This window comes from Gymnoscopelus braueri (assembly GCF_963280865.1).
Source record: "Gymnoscopelus braueri genome assembly, chromosome: 24".
In the NCBI taxonomy this organism is placed as follows: Eukaryota; Metazoa; Chordata; class Actinopteri; order Myctophiformes; family Myctophidae; genus Gymnoscopelus; species Gymnoscopelus braueri.
Genome location: NC_137626.1, coordinates 19,293,613 through 19,306,174, shown reverse-complemented (window position 1 = coordinate 19,306,174; position 12,562 = coordinate 19,293,613). Strand labels below are relative to the sequence as shown.

At 42.8% G+C, this 12,562-nt stretch overlaps 1 long non-coding RNA gene across 1 annotated transcript in view; it reads right to left on the bottom strand.

Annotated features, from left to right (window-relative positions):
- Window positions 1–12,562, bottom strand: part of LOC308080867 — a 567,320-nt gene that overhangs the window by 358,544 nt on the left and 196,214 nt on the right. The window lies entirely within an intron of this gene.

Genomic DNA, 12,562 nt, shown 5'->3' with positions numbered 1-12,562 from the left:
TCCCAAGGTTAGCGCAGTACATAGGTACTCAACCAGAGGAAGCTCCACCAACTTTGTGCCTCACCTATTCAGCAGCTATATGGGCCAAAGTGCATTCCTGTACACTGCAACAGATGTATGGATCGATCTACCCACAAGCATTAACACCACTAGCTCTATGGCTAGCTTTAAGTCCTCCCTTGAGAGATGACTCATTACCAGCTCGACCTGAAGTTGCATTTTTATTAGGGTTCTTATTCCCACCCACCCCCACACACACGCGCGCGCGCACATGCTCACACGCACGCTCGCACCCACACCAAGATCAGCAGGACCACAATGAAAATAAGTTTTAGCTTTCTTGTGTCTATCTTTTTGACGTTTTCATGTGTACAGTACATTGCTTTGTTCTGTGCATACAGTCAGTCAGTCAGTCAGTCAGTCAGTCAGTCAGTCGCTCTCTCTCTCTCTCTCTCTCTCTCTCTCTCTCTCTCTCTCTCTCTCTCTCTCTATAAAAATGACGTTATAGCCTCACATCTTTAGGTCATCATCTCCTTACAGATTCAACATGACTACTATGTAAATCATATTGCAATGTAATCTCAGCATGATCCATCTGATTTAAAGCAAGCATCATCCCCCACATTGTTGAGGTTTGTAGCCTACAGTACGTCCTGTTCCTCTACCCCAGTATCCACATTGTCCAGTAGCTAATGTATTTGCCAGGCCCCTAAATAGCTCCATATTCATGCAGCGTGTCGCTATCTGCAGAAAATAGCCTGCGATAACCATCACGATTATGTTTGACACGTCAAGCTGTCACCATGTGTGAAATAATAGCACTATTAGCAGCTAATGGTGAGCTCTACAAAAGATGAATTCCTAATAAAGACGCTGTAATGGGCAACACAGGTGTGTGTGTGCGTGTGAACGTGTACGCACGCACGCACGCACGCACGCACGCACACACGCACACACACACACACACACACACACACACACACACACACACACAGACACAGACACAGACACAGACACACACACACACACACACACACACACACACTTGTATGCACTCTTGGCATTATATCAAAATTCAGGTCACTGAAGGAGACAATAGTGGTGTAGACAACACATCACTGGAAAAGATTATCTTTAACACAGATGGATGGTTTGGGAGGACAGCGTAATTACAGGTTGTTGTGGCAATTTATGACAGTCTAGCAAAGGTTCATGGTGTACCTTTCATCTTCATTTCATTATTTATTTATGTATGTATTTATTTATTTATTTATTTGCATTAAATATTCAAAATCCCAATATTTTGTACCACACCATATTTCAGTGTCTAATCTCTGGGGGATACGAACCACTTTGATAGCAAAAACAAACAAACACACAAACAGCGGTAACAAGATGTCTGCCAACCGACCAGTACCTTTTTTTTACAGTTCTGTATTTAATAGAGAATCATTCATTCTCACCAGATTTTCATTCTGTATGTACTCTGTGGCAGTTTTATTTATGATTTAATAATATTTCTGTTTTTGTCCCAGTTTTTATCGGTTTTATGTACTCTGTATATTTTATTTTACTGTTTTTTTTATTTTTTTATTTGATTTTCTGTTGCAGTGAAGCACTCCAGAGAGGTGCTTTATGCATAAACATTACCACAACACTAACAAACAAACCTGCATATGGACCCCGCACCAAACCGTAAACATACAGTGCATCATCAAAGACACCTGGTAATATGGAGCGAGGTGACATGACAACAGTAGTAACAAGAACCCCCAATGGACCCTGGCACAGGTAATCCACACCCCCTAAAGCGTTGCTGCGGGGAGTTTACTGGGTCTTTACCAGTAGACCACCATCCCCTGGAGTATGTGAGCGATGGCGGCTCTAATTTATCAGGGACAACACCTCTGGGAGGTCTTCTGAACGATGGGAGAGTAGTTAAAGGGGAAATCCACCCATTTTCAATATTTAACTATGTCATTAATATAGCATAAAGGAGTTGTGTGGAAATAAGAAAAAATTAAAAAAAAAATTAACATTGCAAAAAAATGTAACATTGCAAAAAAATTAACATTGCAAATTACACTGTGATGACTCATCATGGTGTAATTTGCAATGTTAATTTTTTTGCAATGTTACATTTTTTTGCAATGTTAATTTTTTTTTTAATTTTTTCTTATTTCCACACAACTCCTTTATGCTATATTAATGACATAGTTAAATATTGAAAATGGGTGGATTTCCCCTTTAAGCTGCATTCATTAGCACCCACCCTAGGTACATTAGTGACGGAAGAGGGAGTTACAGCAGCTCATTAAAATGAAGAGGGAGCGAGTGTTTTTATTTTCTATTTTTGCGGTAAAACAACAAAAACAACAACGTTTTGGCCATTTTGCAAACCCAGGCGGACTTCCATTTACCACAAAAAAAACTTGAAGCAGCAAGCCCATTCCTTATGCACACTTAAGCTAAAACAGTTTATAAGTGCTACAAGGGCTTTAAAGTGATTTTGCAGTAGAACAGTTTATAAAAGACCTTGTCTGGATTCCGGTTCATGTTAATTTCAGGCCTTTATTACAACAGGCATTGTTGTATGTTGACAGTGGAGGGCAAGTCCTATTATACATTCCACACCACCCCCGCTGCATGGCAAGCGAGGCGCCTTTCCCCCATGCTTTGTTAATATTGGCTCCCGAAACAGCTGTAATTATGGCGAATGCCCTGAATTATGTGGATCTAAGCGCCATGACCCAGAAGTGTGAGCGAACCACAAGATAAATTGGCTCTTTGTGGAGACCCGTTCAATGATTGCCCAAAGGTATTATTGAGTGAAATGTTTTGGCCTATGATATATGAACCATAAATATGTATTGAACCCACCATTTGATGAATAGGTTAACTGCGGTGAGGCGCGAGAACCGGTGAACCTTCCATGGATGAGATGATCTGGGCGGCTCAATGCATTCATAGGAAAAACAAAACAGAGCAGGGGTCAATCTTTTATCATGCCCAATGCGTTTCAAAACAAAGTGAAAAGGGTGATGGGTCGTGCTGATGGTTTTTATATTTAGTTACTGTTAACACATTGGGTGCCAGAGGTTTATTAAAATATTATACGTTGAGTGCCTGCATTTCTTCCATCCACTTGCGTTATACGTTTCGTGCTGTAGAAGCCCCGATGTGGAAGTGCATGTAAACAAAGCGTGCGTGCGAGACGGCGGAGGGTCCCGACTAACGCCTGGAACAATAATATTTCCAAAGCGATCCTCCATTGCAGCGTGATCGCCGATCGAAAACGGCTCGTTTCCACCACGTTAAAAAGAAATGGAGATATTAAGCTTTTAGTCAAGGAGATAACATTGAAAACGCCGACCGGAAGGATTTTTGACATGGAGCCACATCCAGCCTCTTCTTCTCAGAAACTCCTTGGGTGATGTCAAAGTTTCGTTTTAGCGCCCCACGTGGGCCACTCGTATAAAAATAGAATTGGGTCAAAAACGGTCCGGACCGTTTTCGGCACTTCTCGTTTGGATTCTCAAAAACGGTCCGGACCGTTTATGGCACTCGATGTGTTAAGTGGGGAATAACAAATCAGAGTTGAACTAGGAAATTATGTGGACCTCAGGATCGACATAGAAACGGTGTGGCTCCAATCCTGCCTACTGGCTAAATTTGGAGCTGCTCGGTCCTGCGGTTGGTGAGATTAGCTTGAGACAGACAGAGAGATAGACACACACACGCACGCACACACACACAAACACGCCCTGTCATAGATGGCAAGATGGCCTCTTGCAGAGCCACAGCGTAAAAATAAATACATGAACGGCCAAAAAATAAGATAAAATAAAAAACTGTCGAAATCAAGACAAACAAATGAGGATTGTGTTTGCCCAGGGAGTGTGTTGTGTTTGTGTTGCTTTGGTTGATTGTTCAAGCTACTGACAGATATACTGCTATGGAATTTGTGGTTTGGGTCCAAGTGAACGAGGGCCAAACAAATGGATCAGTGCTGCAAAAAGAAGAATACACTTCCTATTCTTTTCTTCTTTTTAACACTCTGGGAAAAAAAGGTAAGCAAGACTTGAGCTCAAAGAGCAAATCGCTGAGATCTGCACGTACAATTACCAAACTTTCAACGAAAAAGGTGTTGCATTATTTTGTGTGTGTGTGTGTGTGTGTGTGTGTGTGTGTGTGTGTGTGTGTGTGTGTGTGTGTGTGTGTGTGTGTGTGTGTGTGTGTGTGTGTGTGTGGGTGGAGTGGAGTAGTCATCCTTTCCAATTTGTTCAGGCCATGAGTCTTTCAAGGCAGACAATAAAGCAGAGGCTGAATTTGCGGACATTTCAAAAACAGTGACCGCTCGAGTGACAGTTCGATCTGTCACAAATCTCGGGACACTGTCAAACTCTGTTCCAGCTGAGAGGATTTTCTCCAGTTCAGGTGTGATTGTAAATTGCCTTATTGCTGGCCTCTCTCTGGAGCAGGATATGTGCTTGTATTCTTTCATACTGGATAATTCTTAAATCACAGCAGATACATTTGGTGGTTTTACATAGCCTGGTAAACCCTCTCTCCGGAAATCTCATTTCCATTTGATTTCAGGAGTGAGTCTGGCCTGATCCGCCTTTCTGCAATATTGGCTGTGCTGGAGTTGGGCGGGAGTAATACCGTTGACTGACAACCCCTTCAGCCAATGATAATTTTTCCCCTTCAGCCAATCAGCAGTTCACCAGTCTTAATGTGACGCAACGGGACTTTTGAGATAGCCATGCCCAAAATGGGTTGCCTTATTCGGATACATGGGTGTCACTGCCCGCCCCTACCGGTTCTTATTTTTAAATAGGCTTTGTCATGATTAATTGACCACATATATGAAGTTAAACAACTAAATTCTATCCAAACGATATCTTATAAGTAAATTCCGTGCCTCAAAATAGAAGTTAGAGAGCTTTTTGAAGTAAAAAAATAGCGGAGAATATAGCGGACAAGAAAAAGATGGCTGCCGTTCGTGTTTTGGGCTCACTTGAACTCGCCACCTGATTGGCCAACGTAAGCTGTCAATCACAGAACAATGAGCGACGACGCTGATAGGCTCGTCCGTTTGGCGTACACAGCCAATATTGCAGAAAGGCGGATCAGGCCAGACTCACTCCTGAAATCAAATGGAAATGAGATTTCCGGAGGGAGGGTTTACCAGGCTAGGTTTTACATGCCTGTTCATTTCTTTCTTAAATGTACAGTAACACTATTTATTTGTTGTTAATCCCTAAGGTATAATCTATTTTCTGCAGAATTGGTCCCCGGCAGCATAGTGCTATTACACCTAGTTCACATGAATCATTATTTCCTTTAATCAAATTTTTTTGTGCCTGTGTTCACCAGAGGGAGAGGGAAGGGATATACTTTAAGTTTAGTTTAGTTACGTTAAGGATAAGGATAATTCCTTTTAACAGGACGTTCATGAAAGTCCTTGCGGGCTTGTTTCCAATGAGGGCCTGTGAGCAATTAGGGGTTAAGAGTCTTGCTCAGGGACCAATTTCATTTCATCGACACATATGCTGGCGTGGCCTGGAATCGTACCTGGGGCAACCAGGGCCTCTGGCTCCCTAGGCGGGCTCACTAACCACTCAGCTATGGCCGTTGAGTTAAGTTAAAGGTAAGGTAAATGTAACCAAAGGTTTTTTGGTTACATTTTTTGTTAGACAGTTAAAGCACTATATTCTGATAGTAATCATTGCTATAGAGTGTTCGTTCAGTAACAGGAGTGTCCCTGTCACTCCAGCTCTTTGATAAACAGAAAATATATTTTCAGGTGGGTTGCAAAATCTCAGCCAATCAGAGGAGAGTATCCAGTGTTCCAGCTCCAATTTTGTCAGCTCTTTTGTGTCATCACTTCCAATTGCACTTGTAATCTGTATCATGTCTGAGTTCTCTAGGCTGATTGGATACAATTGGTACCCTGATCTGAAAATGCATTTTCTGTTCAATAAAGAGCTGGAGAGACATGGAGACTCCCGTCGTTACTGAACAAACACTCTATAGCATTGAGTACTACCAGAATACAGAGCTATTTAAGACTTATTTTATCCAAAGAAAAGATAAGATACATACGTATTCATTCCTGTGAGAAAATCCAGGTGTCATAGCAACAATAGCAGTGAGTGGAGAGAATATAATAAAAATGTAATAAACAGACTTAGACACTAGATCTACCGTAAAATAGAAATAAAATACATATACAAATACTTACACTAGGCACATGGTATGACTGAGTTAACGTGAGTGTATTATGTTTATATAAACGTATGATGTACAATCTATCCCCTGTGAATGTACACCTACCACAATTTAATATGAATGGAAATGTGTACATGGTGAATGTGAGACTGATATATACTATATTATGCAGTGTCAACTGACCTTCAACAGTGGGCATCTGCATACTACAGTATTATGCACATTCAACTAACAGTGAATATAATGAGTATGCACAGTGAAATAGTAAAGATTGTAGATGGTGCATTTGTATAGAAGTCTAACCACAATGAATGTATGATTGAATAAATAAGTGAGTCTCGCAGCAGTTATCCACAACATCTGTCATGTTTCAGTAGTGTACATCCCAGTAGTTCATGTGCAGCAAGTGATAACAGCCTCCTTTCCCACAGCACAAATTAAAAAGTACCCTTGAGCAAGGTGCTTAGTCCCTAATAGTTCCAGAGGAGATGCTCAGAGACTGACAGCAAAATACTGTGGTAATTATCCACTGCGCTCATGTTGTGAAATTGAACATTGTAACCCAGCCACCACATGCAAACTATTCCCTGAGGCTATCGCTCTGAGACATGATGATTTTGTGAAGAGCATCACGTAAACACATATTTATGTTTTATAAAAGAAGATCACAAGTTTCCCAGCTCAAGCTCCTGACAGCGCCCGTTTGCCACCTTGAACAACATGGTTCAACGTGGCAAACGATTTTTGACATTTAATGGCGTCAATTCGTGTAGGCGTAGGACCGTAGTCTATTAGAAACCCGACAATCCTTTAGAATGTGTTCACTTGTGTCAGAGAACTGTAGAGGCCACCGAGTACAGAGCGCAGTAAACAAAAAAACATAGAGAGCAGAGAGGGCACAAATGTGAGTCAAAGATGGAGCAGTCATGGGGCTAAACAACTGCACTTTAAAGACCATGTAACATCTCCATATACAGTAGCGGCAAAACCTTTCATTGCCTCTGCCCACCCAATCTGGCCCGGGGGCGAGAGAGAGAGAGAGATAGAGAGAGAGAGAGAGATGAAGGGAAAAAGACGGCAGCGGGAAAGGATAGATGGAGCTCCAACCTTGGTTTTCTTTGGTCTTAATAAGCTCTGTTGACATGGGCTAAAGGTAAACTGCTCTGTGGGGGGGCCGAGGCCTCCATTACGATAATGATGAGGGGGCAGAGGAGCTCTGCCTGTCAGTGAGGGAGTGTGTGCACTTTTTTACTCCAGCACTTCATTAAAAGGAAATTCACCGGGCTTAGCCAAGAAGACCACCGCTGCCAGGGGGCTGTGGGGGAAGGAGGGGTCTGCAGTATGAGAAAATGACTCAGTGCACGTGCACGAGTCGTGCGTGTACAGTATGTAAGTGCACACACTTGCATGATTCTAGGCTGCGTGTGCGTGTGTGTGTGTGTGTGTGTGTGTGTGTGTGTGTGTGTGTGTGTGTGTGTGTGAGAGAGAGAGAGAGAGAGAGACCTGGTTGGTTGGTTAGTTGAAGAAGTGCTTAGCATGCAATGCTAAGCTCTCTTCCCCTCCCCAGTCAAAGATGAAAGAAATCTGTTCTTCTGATCAAGACATTTCTTATTAATCACTTGGAGTGGGTGTGGGATTTGCATGGATGGTCATCATTGGTCAAGAGAATCCATGCTTTCAATTCAGAAGGTATAGACACCCCCCTGTTGTAGAATTAAAGAAAGGGAGACAAACGGTGCTTATTCTTCTGTCAAGTGTGGTTAGACGTGTTCTCGACGCAAAGCCATCCTGCCCACATCACACATTTCTGGACTGGAGAGTGTGAGACAATAGGTCACAGGTGAGCACGTTAGTGGGCACCACGTGGGGGATATATGACTGTCATGCCCACCTCCCTCACTCAGGCTGAGTAAACAGATGTAAGCAGCTTGTCTGTGACGGGTGCTCTTGAAAGCCAGCTGATATTATGTGCTAGGCTTTCATCATGGGTGTTTTCCCTGCTACTTTATCCGCATCGGTTCTGTCATGGTGCGTGTCAAGAGGATAGGACCCAAATGCAGGAAGAAAGGCAGAGCAGTTTAAAACTAAAACATTCATTAGCAACCACACACCATGGTTACAGGCAAAGTCAAACTCTAAAGGCAGGTAGAACTCTGGAACATGAGGAAAGGAAACGAGAAATCGTAATTCCAGTAAGACACAAGGAAGAACACTAGGAGATCAGCTTTAGGGAAATGCAATAGAGTACCGAAGTCCTGACGGCACTCCCGCTACCCCTGGTTCACAGAAGTATGCGTGTTCCAAAAGTAAACAAATCAGCCCCCCCGCGATTCTGTCAGATGTGACTCTGTGTCATTTAACCCTTTAAGACCTGAGGCGATTCTTTAAAAAAAATCTAAATCCTAACAGTTTTTTGAAAAAAATATAAAAATATTTTTTTTAACGATTTTTCAAAAATAGCAGATCTACAAGCTCGTAGCGCGGCACTCGGTGCCGCGCTATGAGCTTGTATATCTGCTATTTTTGAATAGCCTAAAGAAATCTAAAAGTGACACAGATGCGTCCCAGGTATTAATGGGTTAAAGTATGATATTGACTTACATTTGATAACGTCTGTGTTTGGAGAATTTTATTATTTTATATTTACTTACAGTACTTTGTATAAATTAGTACAAGAAACAAGGCCACAAGCAGGCAGTGTGGTGCGGTGTGGGGACTGGTATGTGGAAACGCAGCATAAAAGATAACTACAGTATACAAGAAAACAAGGGGCCCAGAACAAACACTTGTAACATCATTGGAAAGAGTACAGTTATGAAAGGCAGCGGACTGATTAGAGAAATGTGGGCACAGGTGAGTAATGGGCAGGGAACTGTAGAGTTGATGAGTGGAGACTAGGGTTGCCACCCATCCCGTAAAATACGGAATCGTCCCGTAATTGGAAACTAAAAGACGCGTTCCGTATTGAACTGATAAGGGACGCACTTTGTCCAGTATTTTCAAGTCGGGAATCAATATGAATGACAGGGCGATTTATTTGCCGTCCTGTCTCTTCGCTGTGTGAGTGAGAGCTCAGTGCGGGTGTCAGTCAGTGTTGCCAAGTATAGTGAGAGAAATGAGTCAGCCGACCTACAAAAACAAGCCAAAAACAAGACAAACTTTGGCCAAAATGCATTTCAGGAGTTTGGGGGGCTGGCTCCCCCAAAATAATTAAATAACCCTAACAACCCTAACCCCGAAATACAGTAACAGAAAAAACTCCAAAATCCGCGCAAAACCCGAAAATTACGGGACACATGCTATAAATAAACGGCGGGAGTAACTATGACTCTCTTAAGGTAGCCAAATGCCTCGTCATCTAATTAGTGACGCGCATGAATGGATTAACGAGATTCCCACTGTCCCACTGTCCCTACCTGCTATCTAGCGAAACCACAGCCAGAATCAGCGGGGAAAGAAGACCCTGTTGAGCTTGACTCCGCGCGCGTGCATGTGTCCCGTATTTCCATTTCTGAAAGGTGGCAACCCTAGTGGAGACAGGTGAGTCACTGGGGCTGAGGTGAGAAGGGGGAGGAATATCTGGGAGTCGCTGAAGGAGAGATACAGAACAGAGATAGGGAGAGAGTAATGCAAAAGATAGAGATTTTTTATATTAAAGGAATAAATATGCATAAATAAATGGCCCTGGGTTGGACAACATGGCTGGAATGGGCAGAGGCACAGACCATGACAGGTTCCCTGACAAAAAATTGAAAATACTTCTGATCCCAACTGGAGGCTTGACAGGATTTTGGATCAAAGCTCTACGTGGGTTGTTGACATTGCTGTCCACAACTCGGATGTTTTTCGGCTGCCATGGCAGATAGGCCCTGGAAGGAACACTGTTAATTTGTCGGATGGCCTTGATGAATCACATCAGTAACAGAATGTTGGTGGCTTTCCAGGTTGTCATTCCTTATTAACAAGTACCCTACTATGCACTGGTGTTTCAGCCTGTACAGCAGGCTCAAACTTTCAACTATAGGCACACTGCTGGCCTAACCTGGCCACACCCTAATTGTGGTATAATAGCCCAGGTGTTAATGGTTAACACCTGGGAAGTATAAATTATAATCAGTTTAAGTATGCTTATCCAGACCACCTGACCTGTTTATTTAATGGCTCAGACATTACAATGTATTCCACTCCATGCATATGATAGTGTCAGCAACAATTCGTATCATATCTGCATAACACAAGTATAAAGAGTTACATTCTATACACTGTGTTAATAAACCCACAATAAATATTTAATCAGTTATCTCAAACGGCAAGCGCTCTCCCCTCACCGCTCTGGTCTCCAAAGATGCACATAGACATTCTTGATATGCAACATATAGATCATCTTGTCCAGATCATTAATGTTTGAACCTCAAAGCTGAGCCCCTCGGCAATGTCATCTACTATGTTGAACATGAGTGTCGTGTTGAATTCGAATGGATTTTGATTGCAAGCAGTGTGCGCGCATTTGTGAGGGGGGTGGGGGAGATTATGTGGACCTCAGGATCTATAGACGAATCCACAGAGCGCCGCTGCCTGTAGCTGCGGTGCCGCGGTGCGGAGCGGCACCCGCTTGACACCACAGTTAGGATTGCCGCTCTGTGGATTCGTCAGCAGGGAGTGTTGGGCGGGAGGAGTAGGGGCGGGCTCCTCACTGGCAGGAGAGTCAGTAGGATACAACGGCAGTGACAACACAGAAATGTGTGTGGGGAGGACTCAATTGGCATAACGACTAAATTGGCGAGAAAAAGGGGTAAAACATAATTAGCTACTCTTATTTCAATTTTTAATGGCATGGTTCCAATGTGGATCTCGGACTTAATGTCAGATATCTATGATGTATGAGTCCAAATTTGGGCAAGGTTTCAGCATGATCATAATCACATAAGCTGAAATGTAGACATCGTTACCATGTTAGTGAACTTATGTTATGAATTACTGGCAGGACGTAGACCGCCTCAGTTAGTGGATGTTTGCAAGTTGATTGCGGGCGCTGCTACACTGCCTGTATGGATGCCTATCAATGCAGGAGTTAATAATAAATGGTATCATCAATGGACAGCTGGTGTCCTTTGAGGTCTCATGAAAAGGTTCATGAGGAAGGCGATGCCCTTAGACAGTAAAGCGAGGCCGGATCATCACCAAGGCACTAGGTCAATTAAAAGGCATGGGGATGTCCATAAGCATATGGTTTTTATAGCATTCCTTAATGTTATAACCTAGGACGTCTTGGCCAGCTACGCTCATGAATATTCAACACTGGTGAGTGAACATCACAGTTGACACAGATTGCCTGCAAATATCTCAGGGTCGAGCAGAGCAAATAACAAGAGTAGCTGTGAAATATTAACCGATATCTAATGTGCTAACTCTTTGCCTGTGCCACAAGATTTCTCGTCAGATTCTGCCACACACACACACACACACACACACACACACACACACACACACACACACACACACACACACACACACACACACACACACACACACACACACACACACACACACACACACACACACACACACACTTCTGGTGGGTTAAAAGAGAAACACTAAAAAAATAACATGTTCTACATGTGCCTGCAGAAAAGTGAAGGGAGTGTTAATTTCATCACAACTAGTTTATTCAGCACTTCCCATTTATTTCTGCGGCTATGCTGTAGCAGTCTCTCAGTTGTGCTGGCTGTTTTATAAAACTAGTCGTAGAGTCTAATATCCAACTGGTCTTTGAAACAGCACCTTAAGAACACTTAACGCTACTTTTTATGTACACACCTGCATAATATGCTAATGTTTCTAAAACAACACGTACACAGTACACCAGCGTATGATGCTAATGTCCTAAACATTACCTGTTTCTATCTCTTTCCTTTCACCCACTTCTTTACACCTGTAAACCTGTGTTGTGACACATGAAGCTGATTTCTGATTCTGTATTTCAATCGGAGCAATTAGCCTAAATCCTGGCTGAAAATGGCTTTTGAGGCAGCAATGTGGGGATGAGCTGCAAGGTAACCAGAGGTTTGAAATTGATTTTACTACGCTTTATGTTGAAGTGACAAGTTTCCTGAGAGGTAATGAGGTGTCACACTGTATTCCTCCCAGTAATGTGAACAACAGATTCATCTGGTTCATTGCCACTATACAGAGGTGTTTTCTGGAGCCTACAACAGAACCACTAATGGCCTGAAAGATCTCTCTCTCTCCCTCTCTCTCAATTCCTCTGAGGAAGAGGCTTTAAGTCTAGCATAAACTGCCCCGTCTTCAGGCACTTTCTTCCTTTTTC